Raw genomic sequence first — 13,725 nt, 5'->3', positions numbered from 1 at the left:
ACACACACACACACACACACCAGTCCTTGTATCTGCCACTCTTTCATTCTCCAGTTCTTTTGGGAAGGAGCTACGTCATTTGAGAAGTGTCCAGTGTACAGGCTTGGGGCTGGCCTGTAGGGCAAGTAAGAGCCATTTACAGCTTTGTGAGATGAGACTTCTTGGAAACACTCCTATCTGTCTGGGACTAGATGAGTCCCAGCGTCTCGGGCTAGCCCACTGACCTGCTGTCTTACAGTTGCACCCCGTTATGACAGAGTCTTTCATGAAGCCCTTTGTGTAGGCAGGACCACCCTCCTTGTACAGGGCAGGTGCAGGGTGTGAGGAATACAGAGAAAAGCAAGGAAGTTGTTCACATCACTGAAATTCTAAGACAGTTTGGTTTTTTCTTATTATTTTATTTTTTATTGAAAATAGATTCTTTTCTCATACACTCTATCCTGTTTACAGTTTCCTCTCCCTTTACTTCTCTTAGTTCTTCTCCATTTCCCCTCCCTTCCGGATCCACTCCCTTTTGGTCTCTCGGTAGGCAAGAATGGGCTTCTAAGAGATAACAACCGTACATGACAAAATAGACTATAATAAGATAAAACAAAAAACCATCCCATCTAGGCTGGGCCAGGCAAACCAACGTATGGTAGAAAGCCCCAAGAGCCGGCACAAGAATCAGAGATCCACTCGTTCACACACTCAGGAATCCTGTAAAAACACTAAGCTGAAAGCTATGAGATATATATATATATCATATATATGATATATATATCATATATATGATATATATATATATATATATATATATCATACACACACACACACACACACACAGGGGACCTGGTACAGTCGTCAGCCTATGATTACTGCTTCAGTCTCGGTGAGTTCCTACCAGCCTTGCTTAGTTGACTGGGAGGGCCTTGTCTCCTGGTGTCCTCCATCCATCTTTGGCTCTTACACCCTTTCCACCTCTTCTGAAGGATTCCCTGAGCTCTGAGAGGAGAGATTTGATAGAGACATTCTTTTAGAGCTTGCGTGTTGCGCAAACTCTCTCTCTCTCTCTCTCTCTCTCTCTCTCTCTCTCTCTCTCTCTCTCTCTCTCTGCACATCTGCACATAATGTGTGGCTGTGGGCTATGATTTTCAGCATTTTCCCCAAATCCCAACAACTACCCTTAGGTAGATTTTTATTATTAACTCCAATTTACAAATAAGCAAACCAAACCTTCTCAGTAAGGTGATCATATGGTGTCTTTCCTCCAAATGGGAAGTGTTTGAAAGGGAAAGGAAGCTATCATAAACTGGACCTGCCCCTGCACAGTAGGAGGATGGTATTCTACCTACAGAATACATGCCCTGGTCTCAAGAGTGGAAGGAAGGGTTAAAAACCCAGGCAGATTGGCTCCCGAACTCATCTGCTTAACTGGAAACCAGAAAAATATTTATGTATGTGAACCTCTTCCCACAAGACCCGAGGTTCCCTGGAGGTGAGGATTCCACCCTTTGCTTCTAGCTATGTGCCAGTTCTCAGTCCCTAGGCATTGAGGAGGTGCCAAGAAGTACTTGATGGGTCAGTGAACCTGGGAAGCCTTTGAAGAAGGGTCGCATATGACCACAACTTGCCTCGTGCAGAGGACCTGAACAGTGACCTCTTTTCGCCCTGTTCTGTCCCCTTTCTCAGATCTTGACTAGCACTACAGAAGTTCACTAAGTGAGATCAGCACGTGGTTGCAAATCACAGGGCAGAAACTAGTGGTTTCTTTCCTCGGGTCAGGTCATAAAAGCTATCAGTCCTTGGACATCTCTCCTATGCTGTCACTCAAGGGCCCACCGCCTACTCTCCCCACGACCAGATCCTGTAGGTGGGGAATGGGTCACATCTCCTGGGGCCTGACCAGTCCCCTTGAGCCTCCACAGGGACCTTGGCCTGGGAATACCCTATGGCGCTGATCCCCAGGAATGTCCTGCGGATCTCCTCTTCTCTGCAGTCCTCGGAGCTCTTTCCCGGCACCTAACCTGAGGCCACGCCCTCCCAGCTGTGACCACACCCTACCACTTCCATCTCTCTGCGGGAACTTTAAGCCTAGGACAATCCATTGCCAGCCTACACCCTCCTCAAACAGGAATCCCCAGATCCTTACAAAAATAAACCAACTCCTCCTCTCTGCATGGGATCAGCGACTCGTCTTTTTTTTTTTTTTCTTCAGAACATCGCATATTTACAGAGGAGAGGCACTCTCTGGCAGCCTGCTCCCTTTCCTCTTCAGAAAGATGTCATTAAATCCAGTGACTCTGGCCCACAGCTATAGAATGAACAAGGGCTCTGCCTGACATTTTTGTTCTACCCACTGTTTAGCTGCATGTAATTAAACTAACTTGCAAGCCGAGGTCATGGGCAGTATCTCATAAGGTGTATCTTTGAATCATAGCACAGGGCGCAGCACTTTACATGTGGGGATCAGATAAACATGATTAATTTGATTTGACCACTAAGGGCGTGTCTAAACTTAAACACCCTGAATTACATCTACCATCAAAGTGTGTGTTAGTTTGGTCACAAAAAAAAAAAAAAGCCTACTGGGTAGTTAAGCCTTAATTCTGTAAATTACAGAGAAAGGAAATCTGAAGCACTTGGCAAACCATTCTTGCCCTTCTCAATCTCTCTCCAGCTCGGGGCTTTGCCACTGTTGGGTTGGGTGGCCTTGGATGGGGCCCTGAACTTGCTGGGGCCTCAGGTGCCTGGCACAGAGTGAAGCGTGTTTATCAAAGTCCTTTCCAAGTCATAATCTTTCCGCCTTATTCCTAAATATATCTGGCAAAAATCCCATCTGAAGATAGCCCTGACATCAGAAGAATAAGGGAGCGGATGAGGAGGAAGCAGTCATCAGGGCAGGCCTCTGGATGGGTGCTAGTCTTCAAAGAGGGTACAACCGATGTTTGGGCTGCAAAACTTCAGGACAGAAGCCTGAAAGTGGCCATCCCTCGTGGTTTGAACAAACCACAGATTGCTCCAAGGCTTTGCCTGGTTTTCCAGGACAGATAAGGGGCTCTCTGCTGAGGTGCAGGGCCGGCCCTTCTGCAAAAGCACACTGAGACCTAGTTAGTGATCTGGAGAGGGGGAAGGGTGCTCACCCTTAGCCTTCAGCTCTGTTCCCTAGGGCCACAAAACCAAGACTCAAACGACTCAGGTTCTCATGACTTGCACCAGACGCAAATGCTCAGAAACTTCAGCAAAGCCCAGGGATTGGAGTCACTTTGAAAATGACTTCTTCTTAAGTGGCAAGACTAGCCTTAGGGATGGCTTCTCTCGGGTGGGTATTGAAGAACACAGTCCCAGCAGCTGTTGGGGCTCTTTCAGTCTGGGAAAGGCGTGAGGGGTGGTTTTCCAGAGTCCTGCAAAAAGTTGGATGTAAGTAGAGTGATGTTGAGGGAGGGATCTAGAAGGTCTCTGCTACCTCAAGTGCATACGGACAGACAGACAGATGCTCTTTAAAGAAGATCTTTCCCCAAGGGTGCTCCTGAGACTTTTCAAGGCACTCTCCCTGAGTTAGCATTTTCTGTCAGCTCTGAGGAGACCCTTTTGTACACTGATATGCAGAATTTCCAGGAGGCTGTCCTTTCAGGACGCTGGTTCTGGACAGATTTCCCTGCCTCATTTTGACTCTTGGAAATAGTCCCTACTGCAAGGCCCAAGTCCCGTGGTAAAGTGTATGGCTGGAGACACATCTCTTAAGTCACAAACACCAAAGATGGTTTCATTGCTAATACAGAGGATGAGATTTGGTGGCTTTTTTCTTAATTCATCTGTAGTCTTTTTTTTTTCTTCTAGTAATTATTTGCAGTACTTGTACAATAATAATTTAAAATTTTTTAAATCCATTTTATTTATTTACTTGGGGCTTGGAGGGTACAGAGGTCAGAGGACAACTTATGGTAACTGGTTCTTTCCTATCGTTTGGGGCCTGGGGATGGAACTTAGGTCATCAGGGTTGGCAGCAGGTACCTTTACCCACTAAGTCAACTGGCCAGCCTCTAACAATAATTTTTTTAAAAATGTTAAATAAAATATGTATACTGAGCCCCCAGTATCCTCAATCACTGGACGCGCTTGCTGCCTGAAAAGGGTTACAGGCTGCAGGAAGGTGCCCTTGTTTTCAGCAGGAAAAAGAAGTCTTGTAACAACAGGAAGCACTGGGAGGCCTCCATACCAAGGCTTCCAAGCAGAGCTGTTCTGGAAACAATGGCTGCCTGTGGCTCAGGACTATTGGGCCGGAAATGAAAAAGGTGCTGGGGTGGGGGTGGGGGTGGGGGCACTGAGAAGCTGACAGACTGCTACCTGGCAGGCCTTCCCGGGATGACATCACATTCTCTGAATTCTCCCCATCTCCCCTCGGCAAAACTGATGTCAGAAAAGCTGCTGACATGACAGGAGCCCCGCAGTGCCAGGGATCTGGAAACCATTAGGAAGCTGTGCCACCCAGGAAACCAGAGGGCACAATAAGCAGGAGGGGACGGTGACATCGGTAGAGGGCGGGACCTTAGAAGAACTAAGGACCACGTCCAGTTAAGTCCCCGAAGGACTCCCACACTGGCAGAGTAAATATAGCGTTGGAGTTAATGGGAGTCCAGCCATACCAAAGCAGATACGTTTAAACCTTCTGAGACTGAAGTTTGTGTTTTATTTAGCAGAAATTTCCGTTCATATGGGTGGGGTGAGTTGGAGAGTCCCAGAGAATACAAATGAGAAACAAAAACAAAACGAGCAAACAAAAATAACTGTCGTCCTTTGTCCAGGAAGACCTTGATGTAAACCAGCATGAGCAAGGACCCAAACATCAGCAGGTGGACTGGACTCTAACGTTCTGACCCAGCCTGTCCTTCCAGCTTCATCCAGAAAGCTGACAGATCTTGGGACATTCGTTCAGAAGGGAACATCAGCTTCACTGTTGTTGGTTTTTGTGGCGCTCTTACCCAGCGAAGAAAAGTCACGAAACACGACAGAATCCACTAACAGAGTTTTATTAAGATAAGGGAGAGGGACAGATGTGCACAGGCCTGCAGAAAGACACATGAGTGAAGGGGGCCGGGGAATCATGGCACTGGCTTATAGAGGCTGGGCTGAGCCTGCACACACAGGCCCGTGTGACTATTCTACACATGTGCATAGATCACGTGGTTGTGTTACACACTTTATACAACTGCATAAAGCCACAGTCCTGGGTCACGTGAGACGTTTGACCCAGAAATGACTAGGTGGAAGTGACTAGGTCCCACCGGGCATGCGAGACCATGCCCAACTGTGGGGGCGTGTTGTGAATTCATATCACTCACTCCATCCAGAACTGGCTCCCAGCATAGATAAAAGTGTGAAGCTGGAAGTAGCTAATGGCCCAGGACCTCTGCTGACTCATGTTGCTGTTCTGAGAGTTTCTTGTCACAATTCAAAGAAGGGGTGACTTGTTCTCCTCAAAAGTGTGACTCCTGTGGGTCAGGAAGCATGCAGGCTTCCTAACTCCTCACCTAAGCCTTTGCCTTCATGACTCAAGAAATGCGGTGGTGGCGCACGCCTTTAATCCCAGTACTCGGGAGGCAGAGCCAGGTGGATCTCTGTGAGTTCGAGGCCAGCCTGGGCTACCAAGTGAGTTCCAGGAAAGGCGCAAAGCTACACAGAGAAACCCTGTCTCGAAAAACCAAAAAAAAAAAAAAAAAAAAAAAAAAAAAAAAAAAAAAGAAAGAAATGCCCCGCGTTGTTCTTTTTTCCATTCTGCCCATCCTTGGCCTGTGTCTAGGTTTCCCTGGGATGGGGTTATGCTAATTAAAACCTATTGAAAAGTCCAAGAACTTTAGATGCAGGCAGACTCGTCATGACATCCCAATGCCACTACTAGTTCTTTGGTCTATCATAGTCTTTGTTCCTACCTAGAAATAAGAATCACAGCCTGGGGAGCTGGCTTGGTGGGTGAGTGCTTCCTAGCAAGCATTGATCTCCAGAATCCATGTAAAAGTCAGACACAGTGGCAAATGCCTGTAACCCCAGCACTGAGGGGTGAAACCGGGGGATCCCAGAAGATCGCTGGCTTGCCAGTATGGCCAAACAGCAAGCTCCGGGTTCAGTGAGAGACCCTGTCTCAGAAAATAAAGTCGAGAAATTAGAGAAATGATGAGAACGTCCCCAGATCAACCTCTGTCCTTTACATGTGACCACACATGCACATGCACCCTTGAGCTCTGCTGCCAGGTAAGTCTTCCTAGAGCGCCTTCGGGATAATAACATTCTTCTTTGTCAGTGAGCTCCATGGCTTCCCCAGAGTAAGGTCCAATCCAGGCAGCTCTGGCTTTAAACCTGCTGCCACCTCCTGGGATAGACTTTGAAAGGACGGGACACACAGACACACAGTGTTTTCTTTTTTTTTTTTTAAAGGAAATAAGAATAGCAATGCCTCCTCCTCAGAGTTATGAGAATAAAATAAAATAATAACAAAGGTCATCCCTGCCCCAACCGCCCTGGGGACATGCAAGTAACAGTGGCCTGGACACGTGACCAAGGGAGAAGCTGGCTTCGTTGTCCTCCTGTTTAAGGTGACCGATGTCAGTTAAGCATCCTTTTGAGAAACAGATTTCTTTTCTTGGTTGACTCTCATTGGCCTCCTGGGTTTCTACTCCTCCTCTCCCTGAGACTTTTGGTCTGCAGGTATGTGTGACCACCTTCTATGTCCACTGCCAGGGAGGGCTTTAGCAAATGTGTGTGTGTGTGTGTGTGTGTGTGTGTGTGTGTATGTTTGTATACATATGTGTGTATGTGTATATATATATATATATCTGTATATCTGTGTGTGTGTGTGTGTGTGTATGTTTGTATACATATGTGTGTATGTGTATATATATATATATATATATATATATATATATATATCTGTATATCTGTGTGTGTGTGTGTGTGTGTGTGTGTGTGTGTGTGTGTGTGTGTGTACACATATGGAGACAGGATCTCCCAGGCAAGCTTTGAACTTGACATGCAGACAAGGATAACCTCTTGCCTCTGTCTCCCAAGTGCTGGGATTTTAGGCATGAGCCATCAGGCCTTTGCTTACGCAGTGCTGGACTAGGCCAACCCTCTACCAGCTGAGCCACATCCTCGGTCCCTGCAAGTACAGTCTCTGGCTGGTGGCTCAGAATGATTGTGCTCCTTTAAGCAGGGAAGCTGGGATTCTATGCATTTCACACGATCTGTTCTTGCTTACAAACGGGGCTTGGGGGTGTGTTGGAGGTTGAAAGAGCTCTCTCCCGTGAGCCACCCCAGCCTGGTAGAAAGGAGCCTGCCGTACACATCCCTTAAGAGACAGATAGTGGAAAGGATTTAAAAATAAATAATAATAATAATAATCTTTTCAAATTACACATAGGCTGGCAGCCTCCACTGTCAGCAAACAGACAGGAATCCTGGATTTCTGTGTGCAAGGTGAACTAGCCCAGCTCAAGGCCCCAAGCAGGGTACTTACCCTTACAGCCTCTTCGCTGCACTCCACACTTAGCTCAGCAGCATGCTTACACCCACCCCCACCCCGATACACACACCCGGAGGCGCCCTGTGTCGGTCCTGTCCTCTCAGAGTCTGCCCCTCGAGGCAGCCCGAGATCTAGCCTGGGAGCTGCCTGGATGAGAACTGACTCTAGAGAAGCCATGTGGCACGTTCACAAAGAGGAATACTGCCGTCGAGGTGGCGGTTTGGAAAGACTTACCTGGTTGTAGAGATCAAGATAGAATGCAATCTTTCCTGGCCATCATTATAAAACTCCCCTGTTAACCTGCACCCTTCCACCAGACTGGTCTAGGCCGCATTCCTGGGATTCGCAGCGTTATTTCTCTGGTTCTACCTTGTTTATACCACTCTCTGTTCACCATGCACCGAGTGCTTATTATGTGCCAGACAGTTGACCAAGCACTCTTCAGACACACAGTGCATATCCCATCACTTCAAATCAGTCCTGTTTCAGGGTTAGAATTCCATTGCATGGCTCGGACAGGGTCCGTCCGTCTGTCCATCCCGCCCCCCCCCCACCTTTCTCCCCCCACTTCCCTGCCATCCCATGCCCCGCCACCACCACCTTTATCCCACTTGTCTTAACACAGTAAGCCCCAAGTGTGAAGATCCAGGTTCAGCACTCTCTAACATGATCCCTCTCATACAGCTAGAGTACTGCAAATGCACATTATTTCCTGGACTTGACCAAAACCCTAAATCCCTGCCTATACCCCACCACTGTGCTCAGTCTTAAAAAAAAAAAGACAAAACAGCACCAGTTACAATTTTTTGTGCCTTTCTAAAGCCCTTAACATGTTTTGTTGGATATTTTCCCATTGGCCATGTTGCTCAATACCTCAAAGTTGTGCATTCATTTGTATAACAGGGTGAATAATTCCCTCCTAAAGTGGTTGTCCTGACTGCACCCAGCAATGGATGAAAAAGAGTGACAGTATCCAGGCCCATGTGGCTTGACTTGGCATCTGAGACCTTGGAGGTAGTGAGGGAAGGACCCAGTGAGCCCCCTGGTCCCTGAGCTCTAGGAACAGGCTCATGACTGGAATCTTTCCGGGAAGCCTGGGCAGAACAGGGCCGGCCAGTCCTTGGAGGTCTTGCCAGCAGGTTGGGCAAACACTTCTGCTTAATGAGGGCAGTCGCCTCATGGGATCACTGAGAAGCACTTCCGCAAACATGACATTGCCTCACTGGTCTCGGGAAGCCCTCCAGCTTCTTTTCAAACTTGCTCCTCAGAACCCCAGTTGTAGAAAGCACTGCTCCTTCAGAAAACTTGGAAAAGCAAGTCATTTATTCTCCACCATCTAGACTCTAGATTCTAGAGGCAGTCACTGTTAGTATCTTAGTGGTGTCCCTGTTCCCTTCTCCATCTCCCACCTGCACACCCCCCCCCCCCATTTAAAATATAAAACAAGGTAGGTTTTTTTTCCTTGGTTGGTTGGTTTGGGGTTTTGTTTTTGTTGGTAGTTGGTAGATACTGTTTCTCATACTCCAATCTACCCTTGACCTCCTGCCTCCAGCTTGAATTACAGGGGTGTACCACCACACCCAGTTCTGGAAGTATTTTTCATTTTTTAAAAGCCACTTGTATTCTTCTGCAACCTTTTCAAAGACACTTTAAGTGGTTCCTGAGTAGAGATGCTTAACACCTAGGGTGGCCTGTGGTGGTGGAATTTTTGTCACTCTGGCAGCCAAGGACCGCTCTTCTGTCCTCCCCAGGCAGCACGGCTAACAGGCCCTGTCCTGAAGAGAAAGACTTGGTAGGCCTGGGACTTTCTCCGTTCTGCATCACACCCCAGTGACGTCACAGAAGAGGCATGGCCTGTGGCATCAGACAAAGCTGGGGTTGGAGCCCAGCTCAGAACTGAGGAGCTGTGCGATGTGGGGCAACTGGCCTAGCCTCTCCTGAATCGACTTTCATGTTTCAAAACAGAGATGAACTTCGTCTGTTTGCTGGGCTGGCTCTGCTTCTAGAATAGAAAATGCTAGCCCGGTGGCAGTGGCGTACACCTTTAATCCCAGCACTCAGAAGGCAGAGGCAGGCGGATCTCTGAGAGTCCGAGGCCTTGAATGGAATACTAACAGATCCCAAAGGAGAACTCACCTCTGCGTTTGTGTGCCCTGATCTGTGACAAGCAGCAGTTTGCATTGCTGGCAGCATCGTTTCCTGTGCGTGTGTTAGCAGAGGACCAGGGCATACACACAACATACATTGGAGATAAATTTTCTGATTCCAAAATGCAAACAACAAAAGAAAACAATTAGATCAATTGGAAATTTAAATTTCATCCACAATTAAAACTTCTCTGCTTAGAAGAATACCATAAATATGTGCAAGTATTGCCAATGACAAATTGAGTTTTAAAATTTATATATCTATGTATGTGTCTTTGTATGCTAGCTTAAGACATTCATTTTATCTATTTATCTATTATTTTGAGACACTTGTTTTTGAGACATGGTCTTATTCTGTAGCCCCGGCTGTCTTGGAATTCTTTAAGTAGACCAGGCTAACCTTGAACACACAGATCTGCCTGCCTCAGTCTTCCCAATGCTGGATTAGAGGCTTATACCACTATGCTTGGAAAGATATTAATTTTTAAATGAAATAAATCAATTTTTAAAAACTTAAGTTACTCAATGCTCATGAAGTCATGAATCTTGGAGGAGAACCTACAACCACTACTTTACTAAACCAGCATCATCCCTAACTGCATTCCAAATATTTGTCTTTACACCCACAGACAAGTGTAGTCCTCACCCCTCACCAAGGAAATTTCTCTTTGCAACAGACAGAAACCACTACAGAAAACCACAGCCAGTCAAACTGCAGAGCTGTGGAGGCCGGTTCCAGTAGATACGTCTACAAGACACTCCCGCACCTAAGGCTCAGGGAACATTGTGGATGAGAGAGGTTAAGCCTGTGAGAGCCAGAGGGTCAGGGAGTTTGCAGTGATGCTGTATTTCCCTGTAAGGTTAGAAGCTACACCCATACACATGGCTGACTAGACATAATAAGTTGAACAAGGACAGCACCAACAGACATGCCCAAGTGAGTGAAGAGAAGACCACGAGACTTCAACCCTACCCAGAGAACTTCTGAGAGAGGGAGAAATAGCCTTCTCTGGGGAAGAGCACACCAGTTGGCTATCCGATACCACATTGCCAGCCCTGAAAACATATGTATGAGTTACATTATACAGACTGAGCCGGTTATATTTAGGAATATATATGGATATGCATATATGCATGTAACAATATATAAATGAAAAAAAGAGGCTGTGAATTTGAAAAAGAGCAAGGAGGGGTATGTGGAAGAGTCTGGAAGGAGGAAAGGGAAGAGGACAATGATGTAATTATATTATGACTTCAAAAATTTTAAATTAAAAAAATATTTAAGTATAAAGACAGCCCACCGCTTAGAAGAGAACATTTGCCAAAAGTGGATGCGATGATGGTTTCGCATCCAGAATATTTCAAGAACTATTATAACTGCACAAAAAGACAAGCAATTCAACTAAAAGCTGAGTTGAAAGACAGTCTCCAGAGAAGGTACACAAATGGCCGATCACCCCAGAGAAAGATGCTAAGCATCATTAGCCATCAGCAAAATGCAAATCAAAACCACAGTAAATACCAGCGCATCCCAGGAGGATGACCATGGGGAACGATAGACAATAACAAGTGTTGACAAGGTTGTGGAGTGATTGGAATCCTCCTCGATTGGCCAGTGGGAGCTGTTTTGAAGAACCCTTTGGCAGTTCCCCAAGAATGAAATGTAGAGTTACCCTCCCATTCCTGGATCTTTAGCCAAAAAAATAAAAAAAAACTTTCTGTATACACACACACACACACACACACACACACACACACACACACACACACGGAGGAATTTTCTTTGTTCATATTAGCCAAAGAATGGAAACAGCTGAATTTTCCACCAGCTGGTGAATGGATAAGCAAAATGAAGAATCTGGTTAGAATAATATTCAGTTACGGGAAGGAGCAGAGGGCCTACGCATGCTGCAGTGCAGAGGGCCAACGCATGCTGCAGTGCAGACGGACCTTGAGAATGTTATGCTAGGTGTGAAAAAGCTCATCCAGAGACTACACTTTGTAAGATTCCATTTTTGTAAAATGTCTGAAACAGGGAAACCCATGAAAATAGAAGACTGGCCAAGGGCTCCAGGGAGGGAGAATGGGTAGTAACTATTGAGGGGAGAGGGGTTAATGAACTGTTCTACAATAAGATAGTGTGACAGTTCCTTACATTGTAAATGTACTTTCAAAAAAAAAAACCACTTAATCCGACACGTTAAAAGATAACTTTTATGTAATTTGAGTTATATCTCAAGTTTTCTGCATTTATTTATTTTATTATTTGTCATTAGAGAAATGCAAATCAAAACCACAGTAAATAGCAGTGTGTCCCCAGAAGGATGACCATGAGGAAAGATAGAAAACAGTAAGTGTTGACAAAGGTGTGGAATGATGGGAACCCTCCTATATTGGGGGCTCTCTAGTCCCTATTTCTTGGGATTTTTTTATGTGTAGAATCCAGATGAATCCAGATGAATCCAGAATACCAGATGAACTCCATGGACTGACTTCTGTTACCCATCCTCATGTCCTTGAGATATAACCCTGGGCTTGTCACTTGTTGCTTATACTACATTTTGTTCATATTTATCTATATGTGTATTATATATTATATATAATATCTATAATACACATATATACACACATATATGTATATTAAGGAGTTTTATTGAGGTATAATCCATCACACTTTACTTGAAGATCAGGAATACAGAACCCAGAGAGTGATGACATCTGACCAAAAAGAACTAAGAACAGCGAAGGGACATGCCTGTGCCGCTAAAACACAAAGTCAATTTAATGTGCTCTGAAAGAATGTGGCTTCAACCACCCCACAGTGACCAAAGAGAACAGTGCTTGCTCCCATCTACCCAGACCCTAGCCACCTGGAAACTGAGGCTGTTCATGGTCACGACTTCTGGAGGGACATGGAAAGCTTTACTGTGGCCCTTCTGCTCTAAACCCTTGGAGGAGTGAGGGATCGCAGAGACTCACCACATCGTTTATCAGTGCAAACGTGTGTGTGACTTGTGCCAGGTTAGATGCAGAGAGACAAGGGACCCACGGTGCTCCATAAATAGGACATGTGGAAGACTTGCTCTTCTGTCAGAGCCATCTGCAGAAAACCTTTGTGCTGATTAGAAGTTAACTTCCAAGATTACTGGTCCAGGGAAAACAACGCAAACCAGGAAAGGGAGCTGGAGAAAAGTGCCCACGGAACAACTTAGAGATGGTAACGCCGTATCCTAGCAACTGTGTGGACCTGTGTGGGAGAGACTCAACGTTCTTTGGGACCCAGATAGATCTCACAGACCAAACTCAGTGGCCCCGACCTCCAGAGTCACTCCTCCCCATGCCTGTGTTGACAAGAGAGGCTTCCTATCCATCTGCAGCCACTCAGCTCACTTCTGTCAGCATTCTACCCTGATCAGAATCCTAAACTGTCCTTGAACCATGGAAACAGCAGTCTAAGGAATCCTGAGACTTGAACTCTTGGTGAAGTCGTTTGCGGTGTGTGTGTGTGTGTGTGTGTGTGTGTGTGTGTGTGTGTGTGTGTGTGTGTGAGTGTGTGTGCATGCCATGTGTGTGAGGGTGCCCACAGAGGCCAAAAGAGGGTGTCAGATCCCCTGGAGCCAGAGCTACAGGTGATTGTGAGCCACTCAATGTGGGTGCTGGGAACCAAACTCAGGTCCTCTGGGAAAGGAGTACGTTATAGTGATTGCTAAGCCATCTTTCCATCTCCATCTCTTGGTGGCCCCAGCAACACCATCCCCCCGAATACCATCTCTCTTTAAGCCCTCAATTGCCCTGGGTGTCACTGCTGATTGGCAGCCCAGTGTCACCTCAGAACTTATTCAAAAAGTAAATTCCTTGGCGCTCCCTGCACCCACCCTCTTCCTGAACTGGAACGTGCATGTTGACAAGAAGACTTTGGTGTGTGTGTATGTGCACATCTGTATTTCACAAGCTCTAAGCTAGGCCAGTGGCTTTTCAGTTGTGGTGGCTAAGGGGCACACTTGGCTGTCCTAAGTGGGGAAATGGAGTGATTCCTTTCCCATTGCTGAAAATGATGGAGACCTGCACCTTCCCACCTGGTCC

The 13,725-nt window shown here is 46.2% G+C and overlaps 1 protein-coding gene across 1 annotated transcript in view; it reads left to right on the top strand.

The window, feature by feature from the left end:
- Arhgap31 (Rho GTPase activating protein 31) overlaps positions 1-13,725 on the top strand; it is a 114,199-nt gene that overhangs the window by 53,256 nt on the left and 47,218 nt on the right. The window lies entirely within an intron of this gene.

Source organism: Peromyscus californicus, unplaced genomic scaffold (assembly GCF_007827085.1).
Source record: "Peromyscus californicus insignis strain IS unplaced genomic scaffold, ASM782708v3 Scaffold_16__1_contigs__length_79575227, whole genome shotgun sequence".
Lineage (NCBI taxonomy): Eukaryota > Metazoa > Chordata > Mammalia > Rodentia > Cricetidae > Peromyscus > Peromyscus californicus.
Note: the sequence above shows the minus strand (reverse complement) of the source record. Positions and strands in the feature narration are given on the sequence as shown.